The sequence below is a fragment of the Parasteatoda tepidariorum genome, chromosome 7, assembly GCF_982258835.1.
Source record: "Parasteatoda tepidariorum strain Cologne lab strain chromosome 7, Ptep-v5.0, whole genome shotgun sequence".
Classification (NCBI taxonomy): Eukaryota; Metazoa; Arthropoda; class Arachnida; order Araneae; family Theridiidae; genus Parasteatoda; species Parasteatoda tepidariorum.
Window position 1 is genome coordinate 20,274,258 of NC_141761.1, and position 25,377 is coordinate 20,299,634.

General features: G+C 29.6%; 1 protein-coding gene across 1 annotated transcript in view; it reads right to left on the reverse strand.

Annotated features, from left to right (window-relative positions):
- LOC122270447 (uncharacterized) overlaps window positions 1-25,377 on the reverse strand; it is a 44,420-nt gene that overhangs the window by 13,043 nt on the left and 6,000 nt on the right. The gene's annotated exons all lie outside the window — the stretch shown is intronic.

Consider the following 25,377-nt stretch of genomic DNA (forward strand, 5'->3'; position numbering starts at 1 on the left):
TTTAGTCGAAGTCATGTCATTGGGAACACAAGACTGAATATGCATGTGTACCAATAAATAAAACAAATTGCGAAGTATTATATATATATATATATATATATATATATATATATATATATATATATATCTATTAACGTAAATATTGATATATTAAATTATTTTTTAAATTTTGAAAAATAGTTTCAAAAAATAGTTTTTGAGAAATAGTTAAATTAAAAAAGAGCCATAAGACAAAATAAGGAAGGATATAAAAATATAAATTTTATATGCTACATTTTGTGTTTTGTTCTGTGTCTGTATATAATTTTTATTTTCTATTTTTTGCTTGATATGCTTTATTTTGCATTTTTAACATATATGTTTTATTTTCGCTTCAAATTTTTAGTTTTTAAATCCTCAAGTACTGATAAATTTTGCATTGCCTACATTAATACAATATTAGAAAGCACATTTTTTGAGGATATAATCGTGTGAGCTGACGACGAGTTAATTTTTAACAAGTTTCTTTAATTTTTAAACATTTTTAAAAACATATTATTTTTCAATAATTTTCTTCTTCTCTTTATATTTGTTTTCTTTATTCATATATATATATATATATATATATATATATATATATAGTACAATGGCTAATCTGCTGCTAATGATTTTTTAATACTATATCGTGAATGACAAAATGTTTCACGATATATAAACTGAAAATCAGTAATAAATACACTTTTCTTACTTTAATAAATATTATTATGATAATTGAGTTTTAAATCATCAAGGTTTCACCCTACACGCATGGTCTCCGAAGCAAGTGAAATCTTTTTCTTAGCGAACCGAAGCAATAAACACTATTGATACATTCTTGCAAACAATAAAAAAATAACAGCATGTACATTTTTGAATAATTTCATGTTGTAAGAAATAACACGTGCGTGTGTCGTCAAGCATATAAATCCGTGCATAGCCAGAAATTTAAATATGCAGTTTAAAAAAATATCTCTACACTTAATGCCCGATCAATGGAGAGTAACAATTTCTATATTGTTAAAAGAAAGGGTAACTAATTTAAGATAAACTTGTTGAAAGAGTTGTTGATGACACGTTGTCGTCGTCTAGTCGATAATGTCCAAATTTTTCTCCAGGCGAAAGGGCTTCTTTCGAGGTATTTTGTAATCCATTGAATATTATTTTATTTGTAGAGAAATGTCGACGAACACTTATCGCACAACTGATCATGCGTTGGCATGCGGCATGCTTATTGACACGTGCTCATTTATAATTTCAGGCATAGTTTAGTCTTTTTTTCATTATTTCATATTCAAAACAATTCGTGTTTATAATCTTTGCCTACTTCAATCCTTATCATTTTCTTCATCGCAGAGAAGCGATTTATTGGAATATATAGATCTTAGTTGATAAAAAGAAATTTAAAAAAAATAGTATATGTTCTTTTAATTTTTCTTATATATATATATATATATATATATATATATATATATATATATATATATATATATATATATATATATATATATATATATATATATATATATATATATATATATATATATATATATATATATATATATATATATACATAAATATATATATATATATATATATATATATATATATATATATATATATATGTCACGGCGAAAGACCGAAATCGGTGGTTGTTGACTTTCACCGGTGAATGTCGACAAACACCAAATACGTCGGTGAAAGATCGAATATTTCATTACATTCTTGTACATTCGGACCCTCACCGGTGTATGTCGACAATCACGGATATGCTTTGGTGAATGTCCGAAATATTTATTACATTCGATTTGATATGACTTTATTCGTGGATATAATTACATTTATTCGATATTTTAACCCTACCCTTACAGATTTTTTTAAGGTTAAGTGCCACTGCCCGGTATACATTTGCCCGGTATACCCTACACTGATGTTTTTTTAAGGTTAAGTGCCACTGCCCGGTATACATTTGCCCGGTATACCCTACACTGATGTTTTTTCTAAGGTCAAGTGCCATTACCCGGTATATATTTGCCCGATACTCCATACACTGATGTTTCTTCTAATCTATCGTCAGTAAGTATTAAAATATAGAATAAATCTAAATATAATATTAACGAATAAATTAATATAAAATTGGATATAACAAATATTTCAGACATTCACCAAAGCGACTATGTGATTGTTGACATTCACCAGTGAGAGTCAGAAATAAGGGTATTTAGCAAATATTTCGGACATACACCAAGCGACTACATTCACCGGTGAATGTCGACATTCTCCAGATTTCGGTATTTCACCGTAACATATATATATATATATATATATATATATATATATATATATATATATATATATATATATATATATATATATATATATATATATATATATATATTATATATAAAATCAAGAGTGTAAAGCGGTAGAATTAGAAATTGATGAAAACAATAATTTACTAACATAAAATACGCTATAATAATTATTTCTTGTAAAAACAATTCGTGAAAGTTAACAATGCTCCTTGAAGACCTATTTTTTACAATATCATGGAGAAAAGATTTATGGAGTTAAAATTTGTTGCAAACGTTTACAAATGAAAAAATATTTTATTATTATTTTTTCCTAAATTGTTTTTTATAAATATATGTTTTATTATATTGTCACAACTAAATTATTTATTTTCTTATTAAAACTATTTAATGCAAAGCAACAAAACTACGGGAAAACTATTATTTACTTTTATAAAAAATATAATAATTTACAGACATATCAGGTTGTAGATATTGTCTTTGCCTATCTGAATGACTTACTATCTTTTTTTTCATGGAGGAGAAGAGATTATTCGGTTTATAAGTCGCCAAAGGCGACCAGCTGGTCTGCCTACACAAATTAACCGCTTTGTGTTTCCACAATATCCATCAGCTGCGCGAACTCACTAATTTGCGGAGCAACGTTTGTTTTTTCTGCCTTCGGTAGTAGGGGAGAGTGGGGTCAATTGTAACAGGGTACGATTGTAACAGAGCAAAAGTTTCTAGTGTCGGGTTCTAGATTTGGTTCCCAGGTGGCGCACAAGGTGTATTTAATAAATCTACATGTACACCCCTGCTGGCAACCATTTTTATGTATTTTTGAAAGAGTTACGTCACAAAAGATATTTTCACGCTACGTAAGTACTTTCTTTGGTATTAGAATATTATATTGTAACAAAGTAATTTTGTTTAAACAAATAAAAATTATTAACCGAATATGTAAGTGGACACCTTAATTAACATTTCAGAAAAAAAAGATTAGTTTTGTTAATTAACTAGCATTGTTTTTAACAAATGAAGCTGAGATGGCATCTTGGGGACGATTGTAACAATAAGTAAAGGGACGATTGTAACAGCTGAAAATAAATAATCTTATGTTTACAAACTATTCCTTAACTCTCTAAGAACCACCAATAGTTTCCTATATCATTTATATTATGTTGCATGTGCATTATTTTATTTATCACCTTTCACAGCATAAATTAAAATTTTTAACCCCCTAAAGTTAAAAGTTTAACCCTTTAGGTCTCTGCTCATTGTTATTTTTACTCCTAAAATATCACTACTATTTTGATCAATTAAAAAATATATCACAACTATGTTTTAGTTGAATTTATGAACTGCAATTGTAACAACTGCACGACTGTCAAAAATTGTTAATAACTAATATAATAATATTTAAAATCAGGTATTTATTTTCTTTCTAGTAGAGGATAGTCTACTTTACTCGTCTGTCGATTAATACTAATAATATATTGGATTTTTTGTTAGTTAAAAATAGTTAAGTAAAAAATGTTACAATTGACCCCACTCTCCCCTACTCTAAATACTCAGCATTAGTATTTTAAGAGCAAAACGGAAGTTATTATTTTAAGAGCTAAATGGTCAAAAAAGAGTTTCGGACTCACTTGTAGTGACCAGTTAATCTGTCCACCCAAACAAACACACTGCTTCACGGATCTACATAGCCATTTATCTGCATGAATACGCCTATTCTCAGTCTAATGGCAGGAGAGCTGAAATCGGCTCTTCGCCAAACTCATGGTGGTAATTCGTGGGAATGTTTTAACATAGCTGTAAATTAGTCCCTTATTAACCGGATCGTTACCAAGAATAAATATTCTTATTAGTTTTATTATTTTTATTTTTGTTGCATTAAGAACGCATGGTCTAATTTTTGAATTTCTATATTGGTTAAAGCGTATTATTTAGCATTGCTGTCAATTTTGAGTTAATCATCTTTTATTTATCTTGATAATTGCAAATATCAAAAAAGAAACATTTTTAGTTTTGCTATCTGATCAAGAACAGATAATCCAAATTTGAGATATTTATGTTGGTAAAAACGTGTTAGTTAGCATTATTGCCAATCAGGCTGATTACCCTGATAATTACGAAATGAATATTTTTATTTTCTCACTGGCACCGACCAGGTGGCCGAGTGGTTAGCGTGTCTGACTACGGAGCCGATGGTTGCGGGTTCGAATCCGCTCAGGGCATGGATGTTTATTTCTCTCTCTGTGTTCTATGTAATTTCTTCTGTGTAATTGTGTGAATGTAATCCGCCCTATAAACTGGTATGTGAGCGACGCTACTCCACAGCTGTGGCTTAATAATAGGTGCTCACTGGGTAACGAGAAGAGAGTATAGCAATTCTGGCATTTCTGAGGACAGAGGGAAATAGGCCTAAGTGCCCACCATTAACCCCCCCCCCCCAAAAAAAAAATAATAATAATTCTCACGAATGAATTCCCGTTCTTTACACGGGGTGAAAAAAGTAAATTAGGGAGATTTAGTAATGAATGAGTGAGTGAGGACTTTGCCTTGTATGTATGCAAATATGGAACTAAATTGATAAATGTTTGATAAATTGAAATATCTGAATTTATTATTAATAGTAATCAATAAAAAATATATTGTGATCATTTCATTTCTCAGTTACATTAAATATTTTTCTAAACAAATCAAGAATGCACAGCGATAAACTCAGAACTAGAATATAAAACGTATAGTTCTAATCTTTTCCTTATGCATACTTTATATGTGAAAATATTAGAATTCACTAATTCTTAATTTTACTAATAACTATTTAATAACTAATTTGATTAAACTGTTAATAAAATATCATTTTTCATTAAAAACAAATTTATTAAAACTAAATTCTTAAAGCAATCAATAAATGTATTTTATAACATGTTTCTTAATTGAAATATTATTTAATAAAACGTTTTAATCAAAATAATTAATATATTAATATTTTTATTAGTGCTTTAATTTTACATAGTTACTAAAATATTATACATTTATACTTGAGAGTATTGAGTGTGATAATTTAACTTCAGATGGTAATAAAACAATAAACCTCTTAGATGAAATTTACCGTAACATACATTAAAAGCATTTTATTCACGACAACTGTTAGTAAAATAAAGAAAGACTATTACTTTATAAATATGTTACCATTTTTCGTAAGTGCTTTTTGTATTAAATTTAATAGAATAAAAATAAAATTCAATTTTTAAGATTGTATTAAGAAAGTTGTTATAAATTTAAAAACAAATTGAAAATGACATATCTGGCTTTTAAACTGATTCAAAAGTTGTAGTAAGAATTTTGAAATATTTCTAGTAAATTTATGTTTCGAGTAAAGAAAATACCGATATTTTGTTTTAGTAATTTTTTTTTCTAGAAAAAGAATTGTCTGGTTTTAATAATTAAATCTTCCACTTATCAAACAGTGTTTTTATACCAGAATCCAGCAAATTACGAAATTACCTGGATTCAGAGATATTTCTTTATAAAAAAGTTGGCAAGTTGACGTAATAAAAAAAATATTGATAAAATCAGTATGCTTGATTCATGTGAAAATTAAATTTATATTAATTTAGTAAAATTAAATTTAGTTTAACTCATTAAAAATTTTAATTTATCAAATTTTTACTATTTTTTACTCGATTCTTCATATTTTTTATTCTTCAAAATTCCAATCTTATACTTATGAAAATCTCATTCTTTTTAAATTTCAAAATTTCTTGAATATTAGTCCATCGAAAGGTTCCTAAAATTTTGTTTGTTTTTTTCATAAAAATGTTAAAAAGAAATTTAAAATAATTTATTTCATCACGTTTGGTTTTAACCCTTTGCAACCGAATTCTGTAAAAATGTAACTTTTTCTAAACATCACGAACAAACGTTATTCTTATGAATGTTTCAACAATATAAAAAACTAGACTCATAATTGATGAACATATCTCGTCATGCCTAAGGTCATCCTCATTTTCTATGCATTATTTCTGCAAGACCAAAGACGGTGTTCGCTGCCGTAAACCAACGACTTGTTCTTAATGACTGTGCATCCCTTATTATCAATTCTCTTGCTTTTTTTTTTCGCACTTACGTTGGAACTGGGTGACGTTCATTGTGTTGTTGGATATTTGCCAAACCTAGTTAACTTTCTTCCGCCTTTTTATAGGGGAACAAGTTTTCTGCTTGTCTTAGAGAATAAAAAAATAATCAACATAAACTGGAATATTGCCTCTGAAATCACAAAGAAAATTATGGTTGGTGAATTAACGTCAAAATAAAACTGACAACTCCTTACCTCAGGACATCAGCGGTGCGTTTGTCTATATATTAAATACATTGTAAATTTCGCGTTTTATGGTTTGATTGAATTGTATAATTAGAATCGGAGTTACGTTTTGGGATCTAATAAAAGGGGACTGCGATAATCAGCAATAGTTATTTTTTTTTTTAGAATTTTCATCAGGATGTTTGAATTAAGTTTGCATTGCTCGATAAACTCCTAATTCTTTAATATTAACTTAATTTTCAAATTTTTCCGACAAAGGAAGAAATCTATAAAATTGAAAGTATTTTTTTTTTAAATTTCACTTTAAATTAAAATAAGGAATTTGAATCATGCACGCTGTTTACTGCAAATTTTAAACTTATAAAATGTAACAAAGTACCACCGAAACCCCCCCCCCTTTTTTTTTTAAATTTGTACATTAATATTGATAAAAAAGAACATTAATTTCAAATAAAGATAGGTAAAATATGATATAAAAAACATATGGGAAAACTAAAAGTAAACAACATTAAAACGCCTAGATTATAGATGTTATTTCATCTTTCTGCTTATTCTTCTGACATCAAAGAATGCAATTATTTACTTGCATTATTCTAAACAAAAGCTTACTCTACTTATTCCCAGAATAAACTAGCTGTGAATTTTCAAAGTACTTTTGGTGGAACTTTTTTCAACTAAATATACATAAAAAAATATCTAATAATACATCAATATTTATAACTTAAAAATATGAGTTTGTTAAATATTGCTTCTGTTTCAAACACACATAACACTGTCCAAATTTAAATTAAACAATTTAACGAACTATTACTCACATCTGTATTAAATAAGCGTTATATTTAAGAATACAACCATATATCGACACTTTTCCCATTGGCAAATTTTGGGCTTGAGCTTCCTTTTTTTGTATAAAATATATTTTCGCTTCTTTCTTCAGAGCCGCGATAAGAGTAGTATGTGCAAACACTTTTATAGACATTTTCGATGATCTTCCATGCTTTCCTGCTTTTTCCAGAAAAAGACAGGAGGCCATAATTTCTTTTTGTATGGATTTCTGTACTCACTTAATGGGTTCGAATAATCCCATAGTTATTTTTCGGCTGGTTCTGGTCAACTTTCCACCTGGCCACCTACTGTGAAATGTTGTATTTGATAAAGATTTCATATTGCGTTTATTATCCATTACTTGTTTATAGTTGCTCCAACGGGCCTTGAAAAGAGGGAATATCTGATCATCTAACTTATAATCATCCTCGTAATGTAGAATCTTACTTTCAACTGTTTTAAAGAACTATTAGTAATTAATTAAAAGATGCATTTCTTGCAACACAAATTTATCGGAAAATAATTGCAATAAGCAAAGTTTGTGCAAGCTGAAGGACAAAGGAGTAATGTGTGCAGACTAATTAGAATGTTCTTACACTGGTAAATTTTAGGCTTGAGCTACATCATTTGCATTAAAAATATTTTTTCGCTCTTTTCTTCAGGGTCATGATAGGAATAATAGGTGCAGATGCACAAAGAAATAATATGTGCAAACTCACTAGAATATTCTCCCATTGATAAATTTTGGGTCTGAGCTACCTCTTTTGTATAAAAACTATTTTTTCGTTTTTTTCTTCAGGGTCGTGGTAGGAACAATATGTGCAGATGCACTAGAATGTTCTCACACTGGTAAATTTTAGGCTTGAGTGACGTCTTTTGCATTAAAAATATTTTTTTCCGCTTTTTTCTTCAGGGTCATGATAGAAATAATATGTGCAGATGCGCAAAGAAATAATATGTTCAGACGCTCAGAGAAATAATATGTGCAGATGCGCAAAGAAATAATATGTTCAGACGCTCAGAGAAATAATATGTGAAGACGCACTAGAATGCTCTCCTATAGGTAAATTTTTGGCTCTTTGAAATAATTTTCTTTTCACTTTTTCCTTCAGGATCTTGATAGGAATAATGTATGCAGGCTCACTTAAATGTTCTCCCATTGGTAAATTTTTAGTTTGAGGTACCTCTTTCAAACAAATTTTTTTTTCTTCCGCTTTTTCCTTCAGGGTTGTGATAGATGTATTCTAATGAATACTTTTTTGTCAAGTCACCCTAAGATTGTGCGGTGACTACGAATTTCCGCCTTTACCTGATATGTAAGATACGCAAGGGTTACTTTGATCCAAGAGATTTCCTGAAACCAAAGCAATATAAATGCTATAAAACCCCTTCTTTCACTGGGTCTGTAAAATAATAGGCGTAGTTCCTAATCTGTCCTTAAAGATAGCAACATTTTGTAAACACTAGAATAATAAGCGTGATTTTACCACACACCAACAGTATTCAGTTAATCTTCTAAATATCCTGCCTCAAAAACTGTATTTCGTGTCGACCAATCTTTCTGCGAAGAGATAATTTATTATTTTAATCTTGCAAGTGTATAATTTTCCTTATTTCAACTGTACTGTATTTTATTTTAAGATAAACATTTAGCAATAATTTTAGAATTTCATATTTTAGATAAACTTTTGGAATGATTTTCTATAAAATGTATACTCGATTGCTGATAGCATAATACAATGCCCTCTTATATCCACCACGGGCTTTTTCGTGTACACTCAGAAGTAAAACTGTCACTTTTGGCCATTCAGCAATCTTTAAGCTGTTTGTTATCATTTTTGAGAACTATTTTGTCACGAAATCACGTTTCCTAAATTCGAAACATCATTATAGAGCATTGTGAGAGATTGTTAACTAGAATGACGAAACTAGAATTGTTAACTAGAATGACGAAACTAGAATGAAGACTAGGCAATCGAAAATGAAGGAACGAAACAATCTGTATTGATGGTCAAGGAATTGGCCTCCTCCTAAAATGTTCTTCAGTTCGAATCCCGCTCTGGGTATAGGTGCAGTTTATCACATTTTGCTTTGTTGTTGGGGTGACATTGAGCCACTTATGTGGTGCCAACGATAAAGTGCTTATTAGAAAAGTTTATATACATTAAACACTATAATTTTCTTTTGTGGAAAAAAAATAGAATGAGGAAATATTTCTTCAGTTTAAACGAAATTTGTTTCCCCAAAGAATTGACGATAGTTATTTCGTCAATTTGACGAAATTTTTGCTCAGAGCATATACCAGGAAATGGTTTCGTCAAAAACAAAAATAAGTTTCGCGATAGTTGAGTATCCAGTGTGCGTTTATCTTTCATATCTACTTTACAATATTCCTATATCAAGCTTCTATAAATATTTGCATAGTTTTCAATTAATATAAAATGTATCTAAAACTATCGAGTAAAGCTTGTTAATAGACTTGAGACTAATCATAAGTTTAGGTAAAAAAAAGCACAACTGGATATGATGGTAAAAATATTTTTCTGATAACAATCGGAATAATCTGGAGATCAGGAGATTTATCAAAAAGAAAAGCATATTCCTTTCGCAATATTCATTCAAGGTAAATCTAATCTTTTTTTTCTAAATTTTAGTTTATATGAGTATGGAAATTAATCAGGTCTAAGAGCCACCAAGAGTAGGAGGAAGCACCAGTAACAATTAGTTTTTTTTATGCGCTTTTAAGTGCAGACATATTGTAACAGCTGCCATAAACGTAAAGCATAACTTTAATTTATTGAAATAAGATTTAGATATGAGGAATAGCTTAATTTTGTTTCTAATTTTAACGGAAATGTATCAGAGATCAAGAAAAAGAGGATCTGAGTTGTGTGGATCTACGGTGCATGCATTTATCTCGTTTAGACTTGCGAGAACTCATGACTAAGGCCTTCAAATGGAAAGAAGTTAATAGATACTTTCTCAGAACAATTAACACAAATTCAGCAACAAACTAGTACAATGTACTTGTAACGTTGGGGGAAATTCCAGCATCACCCCAGAGAATATAATCTTCTTTTATTTTTATAAAACAAAGTTAGCACCTAACTAGAGTGTCTTATCTCTAGAACTTGTTAATTCAAATCCCATAAGAGTAACTCCTACACAAATGAAGAAAAGTTGTCTCTAGATAAGATGCTGAACGCATAAATATACAAAAACTTACTCATTTCCTTACATAGATCGTCAGGTAACCACATTTGTTTTTTTTTCTTCCTTTCAGGTAAACCATTTATTCATTGCAAGAAAAACCACGTGACCTTGAAGTTACTTAAGCGGAGTAAAGCACTGAGTAAGTTACTAGATTGTCGAGTGCCGTAGGTGGGAAAGAAAAGAAAATGCAGTCGATTGTCTGAGAACTATTATCTAAGAACAATTTATGCTCACGCCCTTTTGCAATTTGTTTTTACAAATCGTCTGACTTCCTAATTTATTATATAACTATGCATCGAATTAGAATGCTGAACTGCATATTCAAGTAAAATATATAGTTTTGTTATGTTTTTTTCTTCTGCATAATTTATTTACTCGATTATTTAGCCATCCTTATTAATACGATGTTTTTTTTTAAACATCGTACTAAACAACAAAATTACATATATATTCAAAATGTATTATATATGCATTCAAAATGTAGAGAAAACAAGGGAAAAATTACAGAACAATGAAAAAAGGGGAGAAAAAAGAAAAGTGAAAATAATGAAAATTAAAATAACAAAAAACCGGAAAAAAAGAACAAAAAATTTTAAAAATCCGGAAAATAAGAGATATAATCTTTTCCTGAGCTCACACGATTATATCCTCAAAAAAGAGTGCTTTCTAATATTGCGTCAATATTGCAGCTTATGCGCAATAAATAAAACTTATTGTTTTTCTTAATTTTCTTCGTGTTTTTTTGTTTTTATTTATTATGCTATATATATATATATATATATATACAGTGGTGGCCAAAAGTTTGGACATTTTTTGAAAGTTTCATGTTTTTCAACTTGGTGTGCTTGTAGAATATACTAATTTTCACTTAAATACAAACGTTTATATATCAAATTGAAGTTAGTTTAATTATATTTGCTATATATATATATATATATAGCAAATTATTATTATTATTATGCTATATATATATATATATATATATATATATATATATATATATATATATATATATATATATATATATATATATATATATATATATATATATATATATATATATATATATATATATATATATATATATATATATATATATATATATATATATATATATATATACAGTGGTGGCCAAAAGTTTGGACATTTTTTGAAAGTTTCATGTTTTTCAACTTGGTGTGCTTGTAGAATATACTAATTTTCACTTAAATACAAACGTTTATATATCAAATTGAAGTTAGTTTAATGTAGAATTTAATAATAAATACACTATTACAATATCTGTCATTACAAAAAAAGTAATGCAACTAATAGTAAGATCTATCTTAGATTAGCATTTTTTTAAAGTGATACTTGCACAATGAATACTTAGTAGCATAACCCTTATTTTTTAAGACAGCTTCACAGCGTCTTTTAATCGAGTGAACGAGTGTTTAGAGTTCATCTTTCGTAATCACATAGTGCCAAGAATCAATTATAGCTTCAATAAGTTGCATTAAATATATCACGATTTAAGTAGCGTTACTGTCTCTAGATTTTTTCTTTTGAATGTTTCAAAAAAGTTAAACAATTGGGTATAATATGAAAAAAACACAACTACTTCGATTTAGTAGGAACAACATATGACGCAATGCTAAACGAATGGAATTTAGTTGTTGTTTATTTAGTTATTGTTATTAGTAGTTGTTGTTATTTGTTTTAGTTGTTGTTGTTTATTTAGTTGAATTTAGTTTCAATAAATTTTCTTTATAATGCAATAAAATCTGGCGAGCAGCTATTTAAACGATCGAACACTTCGTTTGTTTATTTGTGGCTTGAAGTTAGGCTCGCAGAAAATGCCGTTCATGGGTTAAATTTAGTAGGAACAACACAACCTGTGACGTAGGCTATATTATACCCAATTGTCTGCAAAAGACAAACAGCATTTCGTTTTAAAGAACTTGCTAAAAACATAATTTTATCATTAAGACTCACTAAGTGTAATTTAATGCTCCGAAAATTGTTATCAACGAATCATTATAGTAAACGTAGAGTAAGAGTATTGAATACCAGGCAATTAAATTGCTGCACCAACACTAAATTTTCACTCGACAATAAAAAAAAAAGTGTTTCAGCACCATACATTTAACATACGGCTAATAATTTGTCTTTCAAATCAGCGTAAACAAAATAGTGCAAAAAATGTGAGTTCATCCTAGCATAAAAAGAAACCACCGCTGCCTTTAAACTCCTCAACTCTACTCTTATTTTGGCGTAAGAGATTTCATTCCAGAACTTCCGCAATGTTGAGCATTTTCTTAATGCGCCAAGTCTTTAAAGTGTTCGTCTTGGAAAGCACTTACCTAAGTGCCGAACCCTGCTTTTCATAGGGACACATTTCTGACTGAATATGCAATTTAAGACATCGTTTTCCTTTTGAAGAGGTTTATCTTTTTTTGCAAGAAATAAATTGCGAAAAAGTATTTCGTGGATGCGCACATCGTTCTGAGTCAATATTTTTTTAAAATGGACCTATTTGGTGAATAATCTCCAATTAAATACGATTGTTTTTGAAGTGATACTTCTTATGCGACTTCCAACAAGGTTGCGTTAAACATTTAACGCTACATTTTTATTGGTCGGGAAATCACGTGGTAGGATCCAGTTTTCCCTCATTCATTTCCATAATGTTTTGGTTCTCACTAGCATAAAAATAATAAAAGTATTGTTTTTCTATAAATATTTTTTAGTTTGTTTCGATACACATATAATTTAAAAGGAAAGTATTTTTTATTTTCAAATTTAGTGGATAACAATTGTAAAAAATGAGTGAAAACAATCCCACGGACAATGCGACGGATTTAAGGTTATGTCAAGATACGTCTCTTGTGAATATCAATTGATTGTTAGGTTTTCTCTTTTGAAATTACATGATGACGCATTCACATACATTATTAATACAAATACATTTTCCAGGGCGAGACGATGAGGCAATCACAAGCACTGGTTCAAGAGGTCCACGAGGCAAAAATGCACAATATTACCGTGATTACAGAGCACGGAAGCGAGCGGAGCAGGAAAAAGAGTCGTTGAATAGAACTAGTGATCCTTCTACGACTGCTGATTCTTCTACAATTAACGTCGCAGGTTGCGAAGTTTGACTTCTTCCGCGCGGAGGGACTCCACGCACTATTTTTAAAAAAAAAAAAAATTTGAAATAAAAACGGAATAAATAAAATAAACTTGTGGAAAAACATTTAAAGTGATAATTCAAGAAGATCATACAAAGTGGGTTTTAACTCAAAGCGGTATAAATAAAAGATACACTGGTGGAAGAATACAATAGTATTAAAAAATGAATTACTTTGGATAAACGAATTTTAAAATTGAGTGCAAATTTATTTCGTTGTGCTTAAAAACTTCTTGATACACGTAGAATTACGCAAAAAAGGGAAATAAGCAATAAGGAAGCCAATTTTTCCACGAGCTATTGAAACCATATCTTCTAGATTGTGGCTCCATTCCCCTTTATTATAAGGGTCAAAAGTATATTCCATCAAAAAGGAGGTATGCTTAGTGTCCATTCAGAGAAAGTACTTTTCGTAACTGATTTCGTATTTTAAATAAAATATAAAACCTAATATATTTGAAATTATACTTCAGGGATTATAAATTTTGGCAATTAGTTGGTGAGATATCGCTCATTAGAACATAATGTATTCAGATTTATATAAATATATTTTTCTTCCATCAGTCAAACATTATACTTTTAATTTGTAAAATCTTTATAACTTTTACTTGTGTTATCGATCCAAACTGGCATCATTCGATTCAGAGTATAAAATACACCGGAAAAAGTATCTTTCTAGTCTAGAATGCAATGTCAGATACATAAATAGGTAGAAATCAAAAAGTTTTACTTTTTTTGTCCATAAAACCTTTATAAATATTAAACTATAGGTACAACCGTATCTTGCTAGGTCTTATTCGATATAGCAAAAAAAAAAAGAACCCACCCCACCATGGAGAGGATAAAAGATTCATTTTTCAAGATTTCTTTTGTAGATTAGCAAGTTCAAGAATAGACAACCGATCAACGGCTTTTAATTCATTGTAGGTGTTCACAAATTTATATTAATTGTCTAAATTTATAGTTGTTGTTTTTGTCTTTTCCAGAAATAATGGATGCAGATGGAACACCGGCGTCTCTTATACAGATATTTCTTTTTTCTGACGCTCTAATTACAGTCAGAAGTCGAATTCTTGGCCGTAGATGGCGCCACTGGCAGACAAGATCAATCGCACCCCTTCTGCCTAAACAGGCATACGTCAACAACAAAAGACGTAATATGAAAAAAAAAAATTAATTTACACCTATAAAAGGGTATATGAATGCTTCTATTCGGAATTAAGTAATCAACCTCACAATTAATAAAGTTCTAAACTTAATCGGATCGGTAATACAGTTTTCACAGTGAAGGTAATGTGTGTGTTAATATTTCCGTATCGTTGAAAATCAAATATTTGTTTCTCTTTTTCTATCAAATAATTTGATAACTGTTTTTATTGCCTTGATTCTTTGAATATTGAAAAATATGAAAATAATATTATGTTACTTTTTTAAACTGTAATAATATTTTAATGATTTTTATTATTATCTTAATATAATTTTTAAAGTGATTTATGATTGATTGTATCAACCGATGTGTTTATTGTTTGACTGTAGTAATTTGAATTTTTAGATAGCAACTATTAAATAGATAACATTATGTTATTTTAAGAGCAATGAGATCTTATTTTCTCTTAAATGAAGGCATAGTAGGTAGTGAGCACATTTTCCAGGTAATTTGCAGATTGCCTAAATTATTTGAGAAATGAAAATTTTTTAAACACTTTACAGATCACCCTAGTTAATTGGCATATTTAGCTATGTAATCTGTGAATTAGCTATGTAATTTGTAAATTCGCTATGTAATCTGTAAATTAGCTATGTAATCTGTAAATTAGCTCATTTCTATACTTTTTCGGTAACATATGTTGTGATTAAAATTTAATCTTTTTTTTTAAAGCTCATTTCCCAATTCTTTTATTTTCTTTATTATTTTTTCCCTTTAATTGTATTATTTGCATATTCTAAAAGATAAAATTTGACATTCAAACAAAAATAATTTTTTTCTCACATAATTAATGAAGTAAGCTACTTTTGTTCATCTGCTAGAATGTGTAAATTGATGAGCGAGTCTAAAAAACAGCCTCATCAAATATCAATTATGGTAATGGTGATAAAAAATAAATCTTTTGTCAATTCAGTTTCGTGGTTAAAAACTAAAATGAAAATAATAAAAATAAATAAAACGATTTAATATTTAAAACAGATTTTGATCTTTTTTCCTTTCTGCAGTTTTTTCTTCTTTAAGAGTTAACCAGAAATTTTAGATACAAAATTCAATTAGAAAAAAAATATGTAACTATGTTTTTATTTTCATCATTTTCAACTGCAAGATAAAATGAGGATTTCTTGTATGTATATTAAATAAAGGGTTTTAAATTTTAATGTCCAGTAGCTTACAATGATTATGTAGGACAAAAGTTTGTAAAGTTTTAAAAGGCTATCACAAGATTACTTTTGAAAAAAATTATCAGTTTAGCTGATTTTGACAGTAGTTTGATGTATATTTTCCTGAAAATAAAACTTAATAATTATGGTATATAATTTTCTCACATATATAATACACATCATTTGTTATGTTTTTATTGATCCTTTCTTTATTATTTTATATATTTCATATAATATTTTTTTGTATCAAATACACCGAAGAGCCATTACATTATGACCACCCTCCATCTATAACAATGGGCTCGCCCAGGTTGTCATGGTTTCTCGCCCAGGAACAATGTTTTCATGGGGCACATTAGGACCCATAATCCTCATAGAACAATCCCTGACGTCTGTAAGCTGCTTGAACATAGTTGCAGACCAGGTTCACCCATTCATGGCAACAATTTTTCCTGTGGGGAATGGTGCTTGCCAACAGCATAATGCACCATGTCATAAGGGTCGAATCGTCGAGGAACATTCCAGTGACTTTCAAGTCATGTCTTGGCCCCCAAATTCACCCGACCTTAATCCAATAGAGCAATTGTGGTCCTACTTGGAAAACCATATTCGTGCTGCCACGCTACCCCCTCGCAATGTGAGGGAATTGCAGGACCAGTTGGTGAGCGCTTGGTACCAGATACCTTAGACTACCTATCAGCACCTTGTGGAATCATTGCCACGGCGGGTGCTAGAAGTTTTGAGGGCTAAAGGTGGTCCTACATGTTATTAGCAGGGTGGTCATAATGTAATGGCTCTTCGGTGTACATCTGATGATCTTTTGTATTGCATAATTTTTCTTTAACATACTTAATTTTTCTTTGGGCTACCATTTTTATTTATCCATACCATAAATATTTGAACGTTTATGTTCGGGATTCTAAGAATGGCAGTAAAGTGGGGCTCACAGTTACAGTTATAGGTACAAATTTTCGATTGGCAACAGCCATTTCTCTTCATCTCAAAACATGCAAAAATAATAAAAACAACGTATTACAAAAATTAAACGTGCAATGCAAAACGCAGAAGAAAAAAAAAAAAACTGCGCACGGGTTAAAAAAAAAAAAATTGCTTACGGCTTGGGAAAAAAAAGAAGAAAAGAAACAGAATAGTGGCGCATGGCGAAAATTTGAGTATAAGTGAAGTAAAACAACAATTACTGATAACAAAACAGATAGTACAAAAAAATAAAGTTTATTTGATTTATAAATATTTTACATGGTCGTCACCACATGCAATTACGTACTGCGAGACGGAGACTGTGGACAAAAAAGCCAAACGTAGCACAGCATGAGGGGTGTTTGATATCTCACGTTTAATAGTCTTTCAAATTCGACAAAGTTCAAAATTAGGCAGGATCGTACACGTTAATTCAAGATTTGAGATATCTTCTGAACCGGAAATCCATAGCTTTGAGGTAGGGGGATCACGAAGGCTACAATTATGGAGAAGGCGTGAGATGACACCACTGACAAAATGTTGTTCTAGAACTCTGCGAACAGACGTCGCAATATGTGGAGATGCGCCATCTTACATCCAAATGACGTCATTTGAGCTGAGGTGACTCAGGGGATAGAGCGTTTACATTCCAATGAGGTGAACCGGTTTCGAATCCCAGCGATGGCTGGTCGATATGAATTCCGCACCCTGCTCGCACCGACTACACTGCTGATGTAAAAATGTCCTCAGTAATAGACGGATAATGGGTTAGAGTCTCCTTGCAGTTAGCCTAACGGTGGAAGGATTTCGTGGTTTCCCCCTTCATGTAATGCAAATGCAGGTTAGTTCTAACAAAAAGTTCTCCACGATGGCAAATTTCACTCAATACTTGATCCACAAGTTCCCTTGTCCTCTGGATTGAGTTCAAAATTACAAAGCTATGGAGTTGAACATTGGTAATTGTAAACCCTAAATTGGGTCTGCTGTTTCCCTAAATTTAACCCTAAATTTTTTATTGATGATGAACGTATCTAAATGAATTTTAAACGAATTATTTTTTTACTCCGTTAATTTTGACTTTTAATACATAGTTTTATTTCTTTTTTCTTTCAATATGCATACATTATATAAATTTATTAAAAATAATTGGTTTCAATAGTTTGGTAATTTTAAACGTTCCTTCAGAGCGATATAGTACTTTTCCATTAATATTGCCTCTGAATACAAAACTAATTTTTTTCCCGGCTCAATTACTGTCGATTTTAAATTATTTACTTTTATAGAAACATATTTTAAAGGAATTACCATGAACAAAATAAACGTGTGATATCAGATAAATTTAAAAATATTAATTTGATAACGTAGTTCATGAATGCTACCAAGCTAATATTCATTATTAAATTTATCTGACCTAGTGAATAAAAAAATATTAGATATTAAAGTGCGTGAAAAAACTTTTTTTTTGTCAAATAGAGCTATAAGCTAGCAAATATCACTGTTATCTTTGAAATCTTTAAAAAAATTAAATCGTCTATAGTTAAATTTTAAACAATGACAGACGCTTAACCAATCAGAAAACCTCACTTCGTTTTTTGCTTATACCGATGGAACGTTTTGTCGTAGAATATTCCGACGACGCCAGTGACCTTCCTCGTGCTTTGAATAATCTTTAAGCCAAATTTTATAGCTTATGGTCAGATGGTTTAGGAGTTTATAAAGGCAGACATATATTTATAAATAGGTTAATTATTAAAAAAAGGAAAAAAAGAATGCAGTATAGAAACAGATTAAGCAGCATTTTTAAATTGTTCATTTTTTAATATTGAAGACAATCAGCAGTTTGCATATTGACCATTATTTTAAGCTGATAAGGTTACAAAGGGAAAGATTCTAAAATCTACATTCTAAAGTAGATTTCTTCAACTTAACTAATTTTACAACTTATTTTTCTTCAAAATTCTTTTATTGCATTTATGGAATGCAGTTGGGGTTGATTTACGACAAAAGTATACGATTTTTTAAAAAGGTTTATTATTTTTTTCTAGTTTTAAATAAATGCTTTAAAAATCTATTGGTGATTAAAAATTTGCCAAAGGTTTGGGAATTCAAAATAATACTATAGATGAAGTAGAAAAACATTGGACTAAATGAATATTTCAATAATATATAGCACAGAAATGATCGCATAATTACTAGAGTATAGTTGGAATAGATCCATACAATTTGTCAGAAGTTTGCGCTTCTTTTTTTTCACACCAAAAAGCTGCTTGATTTTTAATACCTTTTCCTGCTTTCTATAAATACACTTCATATTAATTCAAGATCACAAGCGCGACAGAATCCAGTAATCCTAATTTTTTGCAGTCAAAACAAATATAAACAGGAAACCCTTATTTTCAAATTATCTGATTTTGTACTTAACCTTGGTCTTAATCTAATTTTAGAAGTCCCGTCCAAAAAAAAAATGTCCTAAGATGTTTTAGTTGATAGTGATTTTTGTTGCTATCTAAACACTGTAAAATACGAAAAAATATTAAATAAATAGAGCATAAAATGCGTCTCAAAAATGTTCTTTTCTTTTTTCCTTTTTAAAAATTTATTTACTAGAAGACGACTAGTTTGATTATGAAAGAAAAATTGGTGTTGGAAGATATCATTTCTACTTTACCTTGCGTAATTGGGAATTATAAATATGTAAATAATTAATTTATTTCTTCAAATATACTGATACCAATTAAACGCAGAAGACCGTCTAAATACTCTACCCTAAATACTTTCTTTTTTCAATGCCCACCCGTGTTAACATCCGTCAATTCAGGCATATACAGGGCGATTTTGTTGGTCTCTCTTTCAGGGGCACCATATTAGGTGGGCCAATGTCGCTCCCACAGTGAGGACACAGATAATACAGAAAAGGAAAGAACATCCATGCCTTGCTCGGGATTCGAACCCAGAACCTTTCTAGTGCAAGGACAGTTCCCTGCCCCCTACACAGGCCGGTCGGCCTACCCTAAATAGCAGAACAGACACTTTCAGGGTTTTGATATTTTTTTGAATTTCTCTAGAAATACTCAAAAGACTATTTTGTAAAGGTATAGAAGTATGGTAAAGAAGGTTCATGCGATTGTTTAAACTTTGCAATAATGTTTAAAACTTTTAGAGGTTTGAGAGACCCACCATAAATTACGAAAGAAAACAATTATTTTGGAACACCCTATGCCAGAAAATCAAGTAATAAGCTTGTCACTTGTAATGATTACTTTGGTTGTTATTTGGTGTGATTGCATAAAATTTCATTAATCTAGTTTAAATATTTATGCAGATATAAACATTTTTATAAAAAATAAAAATTTGTCTTATGTTTTTTTGCTGTAACTTTAAAAATATTCAATGAAATTGAACAAAATTTTTGGAGCAATTTAAAATTAATTACAAAATTATTGTTTTAAAATTTGAAAATAGATTGTTAAAAAATGCACTAGATGAGAAAATTTAAAGTAATTCTTTTGTACAGCGCATGCACGGAAATAAATTTAAAATTATTTTTTCATAATTTTGTAGTGAATCATATTTAGCAATTAATGGAAAAAATCTGATTTAAATATCTTAGTAACGTAAAATTTTTCAAGCAACTAAGTAGTTTTTGTACTTTTTAAAAGAAAGATTAAAATAATCAGGTGTTTCTTACAAATTTCATGTAGTATTAAAACTGACACTACCCTATAATGACTAAATATGTGGAACTTTCTTTCAATCAAAAGTTTCAAGCAAATTAAGTCGTACAAAAACTACTTAAAATTCTTTTTTCGTTTTTAAGATATTTAAATCAGATTTTTTCCATTAGTTGCCAAATACGGTTCACTATTAAATTATGAAAAAATAATTTTAATTTTTTTCCACGCATGCACTCAGTACTAAAGAACTACTTTAAATACCACATTTTATGCATGTTTTAACAATTTTTTTCCTTCAAATTTTAAAACAATTTTGTAATTTATCTTAAATTGTTCCAAAAATTTTGTTTAATCTTACTGAATATTTTTACAGTAATAGCAAAACACATGAGAAAAAAATTTTTCTTTTTATAAAAATGCTCAAACCTCCATAAATATTTCAGCTAGATTAACGAAATTTTATGCAGTTATTGAAAAGTAATCGATGCAGGAGACAAGCTTATTACTTGATTTTTGGCATGGGTGTTAAAAAAATACTTGTTTTCTTTTGTATTGTCAGCCCGTAAAACTCCCAAAAGCTTTAAACTTTATTGCAAAGTATGAAAAATCGCATGAAACAAACAATTATAAAATTACAAAATAGTCCTCTAAGTATTTCTTGAGAAATTCAACAAAAATATCAAAACTGAAAGTGTCTCTTCCATTATTGTAGGCCTTTCCAATCCGGGGTAATTATGATATTTCTTAAACTGCTTAATAATATTTTTGAGTGCTTGCAAAGAGCTTAAAAGGTGCTTATTTTTTGTTGAATAATTTGTCTACGCACCCTGATTTTGGGATATCTAAAATTCAGGATATTGAAAATCGATTGATTTTATACAAAATAATAATTGTGATGGTGTTTTGAAAGTTGAATAACACGTTCTTTTTCTACGCCTTTAAAAAAATCCTAATATACATTTATATATATAGGTAATAACAGGGCTCCAACCCTGTTATCAGTGTTGTATTTAGCTTGAAATAATTGCAGTCATAAGCCATCAGACGTTCTAAACAGGTTTATTCAAAGGTAGGCTGGTATTGCTAACAATTCACGTCCCCACTCCTGAAAAGGAGGGGGAGTGGACAAGACTCCGGACAATTCCGGCACAGCTTATCAGGATCAAATCATGATGAAAAGGACACGCAAAACTATGCGTTCTTGCGTTTTATACCAACATAGATTTGAAGTAAAAAGGCACCTTCGTACATTCCTTGTATCCTTACGCATTAAGGAAAATCATTTCTGCTTCCTTATATGGAATTGAAAAAGGGAACGATTCTAAAAATAACTCTTCCCTTGAAATATAAATCTATTTATATTTCAATGGTATGTTTTCAGCCTTGAATTCCCAAAATAGAATCTCTCTACGCTTATTCTTTAACAAAGACATTTTATGAAAACGAAAGAGATTTAATTCTTTTATTAATACAAAAGTATTTACTTTTTGTATTACATATATATATATATATATATATATATATATATATATATATATATATATATATATATATATATATATATATATATATATATATATATATATATATATACACTACACTGATTGGCACGATCCACGGGAAAGTATGAGTAGAAGAATTTCTTTAATAGTAAAATATTTAAATTTGCTTCAGTGTCTCAGACGTCTTATGCACGCATCAGAGACTTTTATTATTTATTCGTCATTTCTTTTGTCTTATTTAATTTCGAAAGATCGTGTCTTCTTCCGAACGGAATAAGTGCAAGCCTTTTTCCATTTTTGATTGAAATTCTTTTCGAGAAAAACATATCGCACGCTTGAGAGAATAATGTGAATTCATGAAACAGAGCTAATAACAAATATTTGCTTTAAGTACATATTTAACGATAATTTAAATGACAGAAGATATTTTACTATCTCTTTGTTTGCGTTTTATGCATTCAGAAATTATTTTTAATGCTCCTTTGCTGATGTAGAACAAATCGTATAAATAATTTTTACTACGTCAATGTTTGTGTCTGAAGAAGCCGGTGGACTTGTGTCTTGAAAACTGGTAAATAAATTCATACATGTAAGATACGATACAATTCCTTTAATTAAATTTCAATTGAAAGGTTGTATTTTATGCTAAGTTACCACTAACACGCATGATTTCTTAAGTAAATATTACATTCTTTTATATTATACATAGATCCCTTCACAACGGCAAATACTTTAACAATTAAATTTAAAAATTTATTTTTAATAACAAATTTTTAATTGTAGAACACCTGCGAATCTGTGTGCGTGATAGTTAATCTAAATAGCTGTAAAATTAAAGTATTGTATAGTTGTGGCATTTCTGGTTTAAAAAAAGCATAGTTCAGGTATAAAATTTCAATTAAGCCATTTATTTAAACTATTCATTTCATGTGGTAACGGTTTAACTGAATTAATTTGATGAATTGTGTGGTGTGGGTGGAGATCGTCTAAACCAAGGCTTCAACAGGAAGAAAATATTTCTGGTACCGTACTGTATATAAATGACATTTTTGTTGAAAAAAGGAGGGGAAATAATCTCGGGTAATAAAACCAAATCGCTGTCCCGCCACAGGTCCCTGGTTCGATCCTCGGGCCGGGCAAGGTTGACTCAGCCTTTCATCCCTTCAGTGGGTCGATAAATGAGTACCAAGCATACTTGAGAACTAAACACTGGGGGTTCCGCGTTCGACTGACCACCTGACCGGAACATCTGCTCCTGCACCCCAGAGCCCAAGGTCAAGAAAACTGAGACGGGCACAGCAGGCCTTGGCCCTCCATGGACTGTCGCGCCGCTGAGTTAAGTTTAGAGTTTAGTTTAATAAAACCAAAACATACGGTATTTAATAATTAATTTTTTCTCACATATCGTAACGGTTTACCAGAAATTTCGGTTTTTAAAATTACAGTTTTTATTACCACATTTAGTAAAAAATACAGAACTGAAAAGTAAATTTAATAGAATAAGTGGCTTTATGCCATGCTCTAAGGTATCATGATTAAATTGCCTCATTTATCAAATTTTATCACACATTATAAAACTATATTTTATTGTTAATTTTACCTAAGTGATTGGGTTAAAAAAAATACCGAGTTTTGTGGTGTTCCCATGAAGCCAAAAACACTTTAAATATTACCGTTTTCTGGTAGTTTTAACCATGCCTTTTTTTCAGAGTAAATTATTTTTCCGCTCACAATTTATTAGTTTTCATTAAGGTTCATTTATATTTCATTTTACTATGCATAGAGAAGATGTTTGAACACTCTTAAATAGAAACTAGGAAATGTTAAAATCAGAGTTTTAACTTGATTGCGTAAAGTAAAAGAAAAAATGATGCTCTTAGTCTGGTGAGAACAAAGAATCCTCTTTTTTGGATGAAGGTTAAATTTGTTGACATAAGAAGAAACTGCGGCTAAATCAGTCCGCTTTCAGGGACGGAACAAAATTACTTCCTGACTTTCATTACTCTGTTACCTCTAAGTATCATCACTTACCACACCGAGTATAGGATGAACTTTTTTTTAATTAAATTTTTGCCATTGCATTTGCATTCTGTTTTAGTAAGCGGTCATTTTAATCATGCATATCATTTAGCCTTTAAGAGCAATGAACTCTTTCATACATTAAATTTATGCCAGCTTTCTATTTGTGGATGCAGCCTCCAATGGTTGCAAATATTATATTAGTTCCATAAACGTATTTTCCATAGATGTTTTTTTTATATGAGCTGTGCAATATTAGAAATTCAAGAAAAATGTTAATTTCATCAGAAGGTTTGAAATAAATTGATCAAGAATTGTTTATATCATGCTTATTATTCTATTTATTTATTTACCAAAACTCGAGATTGGAATTTTCTAGGGGTTAAAACTCATAAAAAATAATGCATTTAAAGTGTTCAACTTATATTGAAAAGATATACAATATTTAGAAATAGCTGTATATTTTCGTTGAGTCTAGGTCTATTATTATATTCCGAATATAAAGTAAATTTTTATACGTAATTTATTTTATAGAATCAGCATAAAATAATTTATGCAATTATATTATTGTATGATTTTTCAAATAATTGAGCTATCTGCAAAATTCGTTAATTCAATCTAATTTAAAAATTTTTTTTTATTATTTTGTTCAAAAAAATAAAAGTTCAAAAATAATTAGTTCCTTAAAACTTAAAGTTTTTTTTAAACAAAATATTTTGTATTGCAGTAGATTTGGTAAAGTAGAAGCTATAAAAACTGAAATCAGCGAACCTAGCTCGAAAATATCATTGGCTCAAAAATTCCACTGTTAATTTTAGAAGTATATTCTTGATCAGATGGATTTAACGTATTTTTTTAAACATTTTATCTAAAACATTTGATAGCTTTATTTCGTGAAATGTTATTATTCTTTATTTCAGCCTTGTGAAACATAAATTTTTAAAAAAGAACTAGGAGGCTCCGCCCCCTGCTCGCTAACGCTCGCCATCCC